Source organism: Condylura cristata, unplaced genomic scaffold (genome assembly GCF_000260355.1).
Source record: "Condylura cristata isolate star-nosed mole 26May11 unplaced genomic scaffold, ConCri1.0 scaffold00025, whole genome shotgun sequence".
Classification (NCBI taxonomy): domain Eukaryota; kingdom Metazoa; phylum Chordata; class Mammalia; order Eulipotyphla; family Talpidae; genus Condylura; species Condylura cristata.
In genome coordinates this window covers 1,122,207-1,134,301 of record NW_004567126.1, presented here as the reverse complement: position 1 = coordinate 1,134,301, position 12,095 = coordinate 1,122,207, and positions in this window count along the sequence as shown.

Here is a 12,095-nt window from a genome sequence, read left to right as displayed (position 1 = left end):
ATAAGTTCAGTCTCACACCTGCCCAGACTGGACCTACACTGTCAGGTCCAGGCTCCTGAGCTGGAGGGCTCTGAGGAAACTCATAGGACCAAAGGCAAACTACCCGGTGCCCCTGAGGAGCAGTCAGTCAAGGGCTCCCCTTCACAACCAGTCAATAAGGAACCACCTGGTCAGTGCTAGTGAGGTAATCTGCCCGGTAGAACCTGAAAAAAAGTTACTTTGCTGTAACCAGTTTTTGCCTATTTAACTTCCTGCTTCCCGGTCCCTTCTGCAACTCCAAGCTCCTTTCTATTTATTTATTTATACATAAACTAGGGTACAGGCCAGAGGTACGAGGGGTGAAAGGATTCACTAGAGACAGGGAAGTGACCCACAAGGCATGGCAGACTTCTTTTGACCCACCCATGTTCCCCTCAGCAGAGTATTTCAGTCAGTCCACCTGTTCTGCTCCCCACTCTGTCTCTAATGAATCCTCACTCCTCGTACCTCCAGCCTATACCCCAGTTTATGTATAAATAAATAAATAAATAAATATGAAAAAAAGAAAGGAGTTTGGAATTGCAAAGGGGACCAGGAAGCAGGAAGTTAAATAGGCAAAAACTGGTTACAGCAAAGTAACTTTTTTTCAGGTTCTACCGGGCAGATTACCTCACTAGCACTGACCAAGTGGTTCCTTATTGACTGGTTGTGAAGGGGAGCCCTTGACTGACTGCTCCTCAGGGGCACCGGGTAGTTTGCCTTTGGTCCTATGAGTTTCCTCAGAGCCCTCCAGCTCAGGAGCCTGGACCTGACAGTGTAGGTCCAGTCTGGGCAGGTGTGAGACTGAACTTATGCTGCAGATAAGTTCATAGTGCTGCACTTTAACCCATTGCACCACTAGGGAGGGCCCCTCTAAGCTCCTTTCTGTTTGCTAGATGGGGTCTGTGCCCATCCCTGCAGCTGGGGAGCTGACCCACATGGCATGGCAGACCTCCTCTGACCCGCTGCTCCCCTCAGCAGTGTACTTTGTCCATCTGCCTGTTCTGCTCCCCACTGTCTCTGGTGAGTCCTCTCACTACCCCTGCACCTCTGGCCTGTACTCCATGGGTGCCAATCAACTAAAAGAACCAATCAAGTTTGAAAGGAGATTATTTAAGCCATAGTCCAGTGTGCTTGCTGTGGGGTGTGCCTATGGAGTTTGGAAGAGAACTTGAAGAGGAAGTTAAAGAGGCAGTCAGATTCATCCAGAAAACCTTCACTGAGCTGTACCACTGAACCCTGTCCTTCGCACCACCCCTTCACAGACCTGACCTTTGACTCTGCCTCTAAAATTCACTTGCTGAATGACACCGTTGGTCTTATGCTGGGTGTCCCTTAAAAAGCTGGTTGCTATTGGTTATACCCAGTATGTCAGAGTTATAACATAGGTCCCTGCCTCAGACACATCTGCCCGAACCCTGATGCTGTTGCCTTTGCTGTAGTCTGGTCCAGTGCTGCCTGGCCCAGATTTCACATTGCTGCTGCTGACTGCTGTGGTGCCACGTCTGCTGAGAACTTGTGACCTTCAAACCACTGCTACTGCCTCCAGACATGCCTCTCTGTCCTTTCTGCCAACTTTTTCTCTCTCCTTTGTAAATAAAGCCTGCTGTAGTTGAATCCTGAGCCTGAATGTCTTGCAATTGAGTACACAGATATGAGCCATAGACAATGACCTGCCCCCACCTTGGCCACTGTCCTTTGACCAGTTTGCACTGTCCAGCACTATTTCAATTGAAGATTGCCTTTATTGGAGAGGCCAAAACTTTAATTGGCTTAGTTTGCTTTCAGTTTAGTCACTCCATTATAAACCTGGAGTCTTGTTTTTAATAGAAGGAATTGGCCTTTCGATGTGTGATATTGTAATCTACAAAATATGTTTGTGTGGTAACATACATCTGAATAGGTGTGAATCTATATCTCTGATTCCTATAGTGTTGTATACCAACATTATCTCAATAAAAAAATACAATTAAAAAAACTTGTGTTGGTGAGGATGTGGAGAAAAAGGAACTCTCCTGCTGGTGGGAATGCAAATGAGTACAATCACTATTGAAAACTGTTTGGAGGTTCCTCAAACTGCTAAACATGAAGCTTCCATATGACCCAGCAATCCCACCCCTAGGTATCTACCCAAAAGACACAAAAACACTGATTCAAAAAGACACTTGTATTCCTATGTTTATTGCTGCTTTATTTACGATTGGAAAGACATGGAAACAGCCCAAATGCCCAAAAGTAAATGACTGGATTAAAAAGATGTGGTACATATACACAATGGAATATTACTCAGCAATCAAAAAAGATAAACATGTGCCTTTTGCAGCAACATGGTTGGAGCATATGCATAATGAAATAAGCCAGAAAGAAAAGGGAAAAATACTAGATGGTTTCACTCACAGCAGGAGTATAAAAGACCAGAGAAAAAATAACAAAAATAATGAACAACTATATACTGAAGACATTTTTACGGGGGTGGAGTGGGAAATGGCATCAAAAATGAGGGGGCCCAACGCCACAATAGTAAAGGCAAAGATAAATAGATGGGACTACATTAAGTTAAAGAGCTTCTGTACAGCAAAAGAGACATTACTAAAACAAACAGACAGATCACTATTGGGAAAACATTTTCTCACACAAAAGTAGCGATAAAGGACTGATCACAAAAATATATGGAGAACTGATGAAACTCAACAAAAATAAAGTAAACAACCCCATCAAAAAATGGGCAGTAGAGCTAAAAAGACACTTCTCCAAAGAGGAAATGCAGATGGCCAACAGGCATATGAAAAAATGTTCAACATCACTCATAATAAGGGAGATGCAAATTAAAACCACAGTGAGATACCACCTCACCCCAGTAAGAATGGCACATCTTCAAAAAACTAGCAACAACAAATGTTGGCGAGGATGTGGTGAAAAAAGAACTCTCCTGCACTGCTGGTGGGAATGCAAACTAGTACAACCACTATGGAAAACTGTTTGGAGGTTCCTCAAACTGCTAAACATGGAGCTTCCCTACGACCCAGCAATCCCACTCCTAGGTATCTACCCAAAAGACACAAAAATATTGATTGAAAAAGATACCTGTACCCCCATGTTTATTGCTGCTTTACTTACAATTGGAAAAACATGGAAGCAGCCCAGATGCCCAAAAGTAGATGACTGGGTAAAAAAGACGTGGTACATATATACAATGGAATATTACTCAGCAACCAAAAAAGAGAAACACATGTCTTTTGCAGCAACTTGGATGGAGCTGGAAAAGATCATGCTTAGTGAGATAAGCCAGAAAGAGAAAGAAAAATACCGGATGGTTTCACTCATAGCAGGAGTATAATGGACCAGGTGGAAAATAACAAAAATAATGAACAACCATATACCAGAGACATTTTGCGGGGGTGGAGTGGGGAATGGGATCAAAAACGGGGTGGGGGGAGGGAAATGCACAGGATTATGGTGATGGCACATAGGTGACTTGGTGATGGGAAACCCGCGGGGATTACAATTGAGATGGAAAAAAAAATGTACAAAATGATGTAAAAATAAACTTTTGTAATAAACAAAAAAAAAATGAGGGGGGAGGGAAATGCACTAGACTATTGTGATGGCACATGGGTGATTGGTGATGGGAAGCCCACAGGGATTACAACTGAGTTGGAAAAATGCACAAAATGATGTAAAAATAAACTATAATATATATTTTTAAAACAATTTGTCTTCACCCCAGATTCTTGATATGGTAAATAAAACCCTTGGAACTTCCTGAGTGAAAGAGGTGGTAGAAGAATGGTTTTGGTTTTTTTTTTGGGTTTAATCCCTGGTTCCTGAAATTTCTTTGTCCCTGGAATTTCCCCAGTGACGGGTTGCCAGGGAAATTAACACTGATTGCAGAGTTGGAACTTTCACCACAGCCCCTCACATCTGAGGAGGGGAGGGGAGAGAAGTTGAAGACTGAGTCCAGACACCAATAGCCAATGATTTATTCAGCTGTGCCAGCGTGATGGAGCCTCCAGAAAGACCCCAAAAATCAGGATTCAGAGAATTTTCAAGTTGGTGGGCTCCAGACTCTACAGGTACTTCTCCCTACATATTTATTTATCTGAATTTCAAATTCTGTATACTTATCATATCCATCACAATAAACTGGTAAAAGTAAATGTTTCTCTAAGTTTTGTCTTTATAGTAAAATAGTGAACCTGAGAAGATGGTTGTGAGAAACACTGATTTTATAGCAGGTCAGTCAGAAGTTCAGTGGACAACCTAGGAATTGTGATTGATGTCTGAAGTGAGGAGCCTTTGGTATGAGTCCTTAGCCTGTGAGATCTGTGCTAACTTGTGGGAACTTGTGTCAGAACTGAAGTGACAATTGTATGGTGAAGGATCGAGTTGGACTTTTAATGGTGACTTTAATATATATATAGACATATAGATATAGTATATAATATAAAGTAATATAATATTACTTCAGTTAAACAATTAAATCATGGAACACCTAGCTGCTATCCACAGAAACTTAGAGAATTGCTTGATGTGGAAATCTCACATACTGAGTGTAGAAGTCTTGTGGGTAGGGAACAGTTTCTCCTTATTATGCATGACATAGTTTGTGGCTGGGCTGCCTCAATTCTGAACCAGTAAACCCATCTCTGCTTCCTTCACTGCTGTATTTTTCGTTGCAGATTTTAGAACAAATTGAAACTTCACTTGATGTTTCTTTGAGCATTAATTGTATTACCAGACATTCTAGAATGTCAGCTCCAAGGAGTGGTCTGTTTGTCTCCTGTGTCCTCAGTTCCTGGAGTGGTGTGACTAGCACCCAGTAGGTACTGAAAAGCTGGTGGAGAGCATGACCTGTGGGGTTGTTTGGGCCTGGCCACCGTCCTGCCTGCTGTGAAAGGGCTGGCGGTGGCCTTGTCACCTCAGCTTCCTCTCTGCCGCCAAAGTGTGGCAGCAGGAAGCTGAGGGTGCCAGATTCTTCAACATTCAGGCCGGGGAGGTGGGGCAACCTCCGCTGGGCCTAGAGACTGAATCACAGTGTGTGGGATGGGCATGGTATCTGGTGTCTACTATTCCAGGGGGATCAACAGGAAGTGCCAGCTCAAATGAGTAATAATAGCAATTATGGAAATAAGCCCTGCTATAACAATAACTTATAATAGCTCATATTTTTTTCCAGTCTGAATACTCAACCAGGGACTCATTGCTAAGAATTCTCAGATTCTTTTAAAGTGAGATTGGCTTCCCACACTTGACAGTTCAAGGAAAAAAGAGACCATAGGGCTGATGGGAAGGTTTGTGAGCTTCCCCAGGGTCAAGAGGCCTCTTTCCTGAATTCCTCATTTAAGCAAGAAGTTTCCTTGTTATCCCCACCATCTTTTGGGATTTACCCAGGACTGCGGGGAATTTCCAGACAAGGAAGCTTCCGAATTAAAATTGGGACAGTCCTGGGCACACTGGGCCTGCTGGTCATCTTGCCCCATTGGGTTTTCAGGAAGAAGTAGAATTGGGGGTTTTCCAGATGCCATGAGGTCTGAAAGGAGAGGCCCTTTCCCGTGCTCCCACCAAATCAGGAAAAAGCCAAGAACTGGTAAATCAAAAACAAATTCCTTTTGTGTCATTTTGAATGGGAAAGTTCAGGGAACAGTCAGCCCCCTTTCCAAAAGAAATATGAGGTTGGTTGGGAATTTGCCCAAGGATGTAGCACCCTCATTGGGCATGTGTACAAACACATGGATTCTAAAAAATTCCCATGAGCAGTCTCAGGCAGGACATTCTGTGCTTCTTGGGAGTGGAACATCAGGAGCTACACACATAATGGCTGGAGCCAGAAGGTCTAATTCAGCCACTGAGATCTAGCGTTGTCCTTTAACCTGGTCATGTCTCAGTTTTGTCTTCTGTAAAATGGGATTTCTGGATATGTCAGGAGCATCCAGTGAGTTACAATGAGTAAAATGTTTAGAACAGAGTCACATGCAATGTGAATACTATTTTTGTTCTCAGTGAAAGATACGTGCAATCTTGGCACTCCCTCCTCTCCTTTCCAGATAGAGCTACTATGTGAAATTTGTCTTATGAAATATTTCAGGCATTCCAAAAGACCAGGAGATAAATAAGAACATCACCTAGACAAAAAATAGAACCAATCCAACTGCCAACTCAAGTGCCCATCAACAGAGGAAGGAACAAATACACTATAGTACTAAGGTGAAATATTTCCGTCAAAACCAGGAAGTTCTGGCACAGTGTGGATCCACAGTGTGGATGAGCTTTTCAGGGAGGCCCCCCCCAACAATTTTTTTAGAATCAGGGGTGGGCAAAAAAAAAAGTGAAGGGGTTCAAAAGATACCAATTCCCGGCCCTCCCTGGTGGAGCAGTGGGTTAAAGCACAGCACTGAGAAGCTAAAGCCACTTCCGCATGAGTTCAATTCCCACCTGCCCCGGAGGAGACCACATGGCGTGGCAGACCTCTCCTGACCCGCCCGCTGCTCCCCTCAGCAGTGTACTTCATTGATCTGCCTGTTCTGTTCCCCACTCTGTCTCTGGTGAGGCCTCTCGCCGCCCCTGAGCCTCTGGCCTGTACCCCAGTTCTGTATGCATAAATAAATAAATCTTTAAAAAAAAAAAAAGATACCAATTCCCAGTTGTACAACAAATAATCCCTAAAATTAAATCAAACCCTGGGTCCTCCCTGGTGGCACAACAGGTTAAAGCTCAGTACTGTGCAGCTTCAGCTAGAGCTCACTCGTGGACAGGGAGGTGATGCACATGCCAGGGCAGACTTCCCTGACCCGCCATGGATTTCAATGGATCTGCCTTTTCTGCTCCTCCCTCTGTCTCTGGGGAATCCTTTCACCCTCTGCACCACTGATTTGTACCCCAGTTCTGTATGCATAAATAAGTTAAAAAAAAAAAAAGTCCCTCCCTGGTGGCACAATGGGTTAAGACGCAGCACTGCAAGCTAGCCATGGCACTGCAAGCTAACCGTGGTGCAAGTTAGATCCCTGGCCCGGAGGTGATCTACTTGGCACAGCAGACCTCTCCTGACCCGGCGGCTACTCCCTTCAGCAGTGTACTTCATTGATCTGCCTGGTCTGCAACTCGCTTTGTTTTTGGTGAAGCCCCTCGCTGCCCCTGCACCTCTGGCCTGTGCCACAGTTCTGTATGAATAAATAACTAAATCTTTTAAATAAATAAATGAATAAACAAACAAATAAATAAATACCAAGTCCTGAAGTGAATGATAATGTATGGTAGAGCTGACATTAGCTAAGAGAGTAGATCTTAAAAATCCTCATCACATGATATAAATGTTTGTAACTATGTGGGGATGACAAATATTAACTAGAATTGTTATTCTTTCATAGTCTAAATAAAAATCCAATATATACATGATAATATATATTATATATGTATTATATGCATGATATAAATAAATAAATCCAATGTACATGTTAAAATATATATTTTTGAGCTGTAATTAACAGCCATATGCTATCCATTCAGGTAAAGAACAAAGGAGAATGAATCCCATGGAGGACTTCTGCCTCCCATTCCACACTGTTACTCCCCAGACAGGGAAAACCTATCTGGAAGGGAGGTAATTCATTCCCACACCCTAAAAGACAAGGAAAGTGGTTTTCATTTAGCCTCTAAACATCTTGATATTTGACCCTGTTTTAGGTCCTGGGAACACAACAGAGAGTGGATCAAATTTTCTCCCTTTGTCTTGTGGGCATTTAGATAGGAAGACAGTAGACAAAAATATGTTTCACTTATTCAGGTGAATGTATCGTATGGCAGATGGTGACATGACATGGAAAAAGCAAAATGGGGGATAAAATGCCTTTTGCTTGCGATCTGGTCACTTGGTAAGAGGGAGCTAATGAAATATCCAGGGCAAGTCACAGGAAGGGTGTGCCAGGCAGGGGGAAAGCCAAGGCAAAGCCAGGAAGGGAAACTGTCCTTGAACTTGGTGTAATTTCTGTTGCTGTGCTGAACCCTGTTACTTGCTTGCTGTCTGTGTTTGCGTTTATGAATGTCATCCGTGTAGACGTAAGTCATTCTTGCTGCTTCAGCATGGAGACTTAAACATTTATAGTCTGTCCCTTCTCCCATGGACAGACTTTCTGGTTTCGATGGTGCCAAGAAACAACCTTATCCCACTATTCTGCTCTTTTTAATGACTGCCCCCATTTTTCTTTTTTTTGTTAACTCTTTTTTAATGCTTTATTTTAATATAAGTAACTCATTTACATGGTTTCTTTCTAATTGAAAAGGCACAAAAGAGTTTTAAGGGCAATCCCACACTCTACTTTTGAGCTCATGACTAAATTCAAAGCATATTTATGGCTTGATAGTTCCTTGAAGTTAACCATAGAGCTCACATCTGACCCAACAATTCCACTTGTGGGTATACATACACAGGAAGGCAGAGCTCAGAGATATTTATACATTCACATTCACAGAAGTATTATTCACAATAACCAAGAGTTAGAAGCCACTCGAGTGTTCACTAGATGAATGAATGGATATGTCACATATGGTTGATTCAAACAATATTATTCAGTTTTGACCACATTCTGACATGTGGGCCATCGTGGCTAAACCTTGAAAACATTCTGAATGAATTCAGTCACAAAATTACAAAATATTTTATGAATGAGAAGTTACATGTTTTAATGGGTTCAAGATTTCTTATACTTTGTGCCACTGACTCAAACACCTAAAAGTAGTCCATTTTATGATTATGTACATTTTGGTTGTCTTTAATGGGTGGTTGGTTTTAATGGGTGAAGAGGATCAAGACAATCCATAAGTCCTAAGTTAACTGTGATGACGGAAAGTAACTAGAATTATGTTCATCTCACAGTCTGCAAATACTGAGTTATTACATTGTACAGACAAAACCAGTTGACAAACCAGGTAAATACTAATAAGTGATTTTGAGGTTATGTTGGAAGTTGCTAAGAGCCAGGGAGGAAGTAGAGGGTTGAGCAGATAAGGCTGTTGGGTGTTAGTGTCTCACTTGTTGAAGTTCTGTCCCTAACATCTAGAACCATCCCAGGTTCCCAGTAAAGGCCCCAAATGTTTATTGCCTGTGAGCAGCTATAGATTAAGCTTCCTCCTATGCCTATAAAGAAAGCGAATTGCATTACCCAACTTTCATGTCCCTGGCTCCTGGTAGGTTCTGCAAATGAGGAAGCTTGGAAATGGGAGATAAGCAAAGAAGTATTTGTGACACCACTCCATCCCTGGTGGGCCACCACTCAGGCAATGGCTGTTTCTCTAGTTCATACATCCTGCAAGGAGCATCTTCTTTGCGGCTCCACTTCTCAGCAAGTTCTGCTCCGTCACCATGTTCCTAAGCTCTGGGTGTGTTAACAGCTTCCTACGGCTGTTACTAAAAACACCTCCCCGCCAAGATGACCATGTCTTAATCCCTGGAACCTGTAACTATTTTGCTACATGATCAAGGGAAAAACTAAGAAGAGGGAATTGAGGATGATAATCAACTGATTTTACATTTAGGGAAGTTATCCTGTTGAGTTCAAGTTAATCATAGAGGACTTATAAAGGAGGAGGGGAGGAGAAAGATTGAAAGATTGAGAAAGATTGATGCAACCACTCATCTGTGCTATCTTGAAGGTGGAGGAAGGGACCTTGAGCCAATGGAGGAGGACCACCTATAGAAGCTAGAGAAGGAAAGGAGATGGGACCTACCCAGAGCCTTGCTTTCAGCCTGGTGAGATGTGTCAGACTTCTGACCTGCACAGCTGTTAATACGTGGATGTGGAAGTTACTAGTTTATGATGGTTGGTTACAGCAGCCAAGAAAATGAATGCATTTCGTTGGTTCTCCATCATGGAGTTTGTCCAGTTAAACCCTTTTGAGTGAATTGTTGTACACACCCAGCAATTCCACGTGAGGGAATTTATCCTATAGGTAGAAGCCTGTACTTGTGGCTGAGGGTACACAAAAGTATTTCTCCAGCATTGCTTGTTAAAGTAGAGTCAGAGAAACCCCAAAAGGGAATGGTGGATAAATGCTGACTAGTGCATTCTTCTGTGGCTTTCTATGCAGAGGAGAAAGAATGAGGAAATACTGATTAACTGATAAGGATCTACCAGCCACATTCAGTGAAAAAAGCAAATTTGTTACAAATTATAGTGTGCTGTCTTATGTAAAAAGGAAGACAAAAAATATACTGGGCTGTTGGAAAGTCATGACGCGTTTTTGACTGAAAAAAAAATGTCATGGCTTTTCCAACAACACCAATATTCAGGGGGCAGGGGCGGGGAAGAACACACTTGATTTTGCCAGAAGAAACCATGAAAAAAATACATCATAACTTTTCTGACAACCCCAATATTTGGGGGTGGGGGGGGACAGGAAGAACATAATTTTACCAAAAGAAACCATGACGTTACAAGAAACAATAGAGTGGGCTCCCGGAGTTGAGGCAGGTAGCTGGCTGGGTGGAAGACGAGTGAAGAGCGAACGCTCAACAGTCTCTCTTAATAGCATTTAATTCTTCCAGGGCCAGCTCTAGAGGTTGAGCAAGTGAGGTGGGAAAGAAAAAGAGAGCACCAAACACCTCAGTAACCAAGATAAATATTTTAATGTAATATTTCTCAAAACCCACAATTAATGTGGAAAAAGTCCATGATGAACAAAATAGCGAAATTTTTAAGAATAAGTAACAGTGTTATATTGGAGTCTGAAGTGAAGGGTAAAATTAATATGGATTCTATATTTGAAAGTTTTCACAGTAAAGAATTAAGAATTAATGATCCCAAATGGATCCTACATGGGCAAGATTTATCCAGGGCCTTAGGATGTTCTCCTTCCCCTTGAACACCCTCCAAATCCCCCACCTGCCATCCTACCCTTATAAAAAAGGCTAGGTAACCTACTCTTTTGCAGCTCACTTCTGCCCCCTGATGCTGAGATTGGGCACAACCACATCCTGGAGCCCTCCTCTTTGGAAAGGTTTTAAGTGGCTGGGACAGAACTGCTTGGGGTATTGCGACTATCTCAGGACCAGGAGACCAGGCTTAGTGCCCTAGTGGCACGCACAGCCCTTTAAAGGAGATGCCAAAACTCAGGTTGGTTAAACGGGCATATGGGCAGGTGAGGCAAGCTGTGGCTGGGTGGAAGGGGAGGCTGGGGAGATCTCCAGGAGGGCGCAACACTGAGTTCTGAGACAAGCAGTCCAGAGGGAGATGTCCCTATGGACGGGTAGGGAAGGGGCTTCACTGGACTATTATTTCGTATTTTAGGCTGCTGTGTCTTTGTTTTATTGTCCTTTAAGCCTTTTCTGCAGTCCAAAGATTTCATTCCTTTTTAAAGGCACCCCACTTGGCTGTGAGGATTTTCAGGCAGAGGGAGACAACACACCAAGGCCTACACGAGTATTGACTACATTGAGTACTGACTTGCCAGGCCTCCCTCTTGTCACTTAGCCTGGGAGGGTACTAATGCTAGTGTCACTGATGCAGAGAGGGCATGATGAGGCTGAGTAGATGTCCGAGGTCACATTGCCTGGGCAAGGAGGTAGGAGGGAGTCGGAAACTGATGGAGCAGACGGTACAAGGCCACGTGAGATGCTGAAGTATTGGCTTCTACGGTGGGTGTGGCATGTGCCTCCACTCACATTCATGGCTGCTGCCTCTTAGGGTCCTGTGAAGAAGGGATGGGCAGGGAGGAAGCTAAGGAAGATGTCCAGGCCAGAGGTGATGTGGGCTCGCACCAGGACTGTGGGAGTAAAGGGCAGCAGTCAAACCCAGGCCTATTTCGAAGGGAGATCTGGTCGTGTAGGGGGTGACTCATAGGATGAGGCTCCTGAGCAGACACTGGTAGGGGCAAGCTAAGCCAAGAACTGGAGGGTCTGAGGAGGGAACTCTGAGGTAAAGGTGTCCTGAGGAAGTGTGTTCTGGGCAGTGGAACAGCATGTGCTGGAGTCTGATGTGAGGATGGAGTCACACAGACAGCTGGAGGGTCACAGGGCACAGCTGCCACTCCAGGTTTCCTTCCCATCCCCAAGAGAAGAGCTGTTTGAACAGCCCTCACTACGCCCC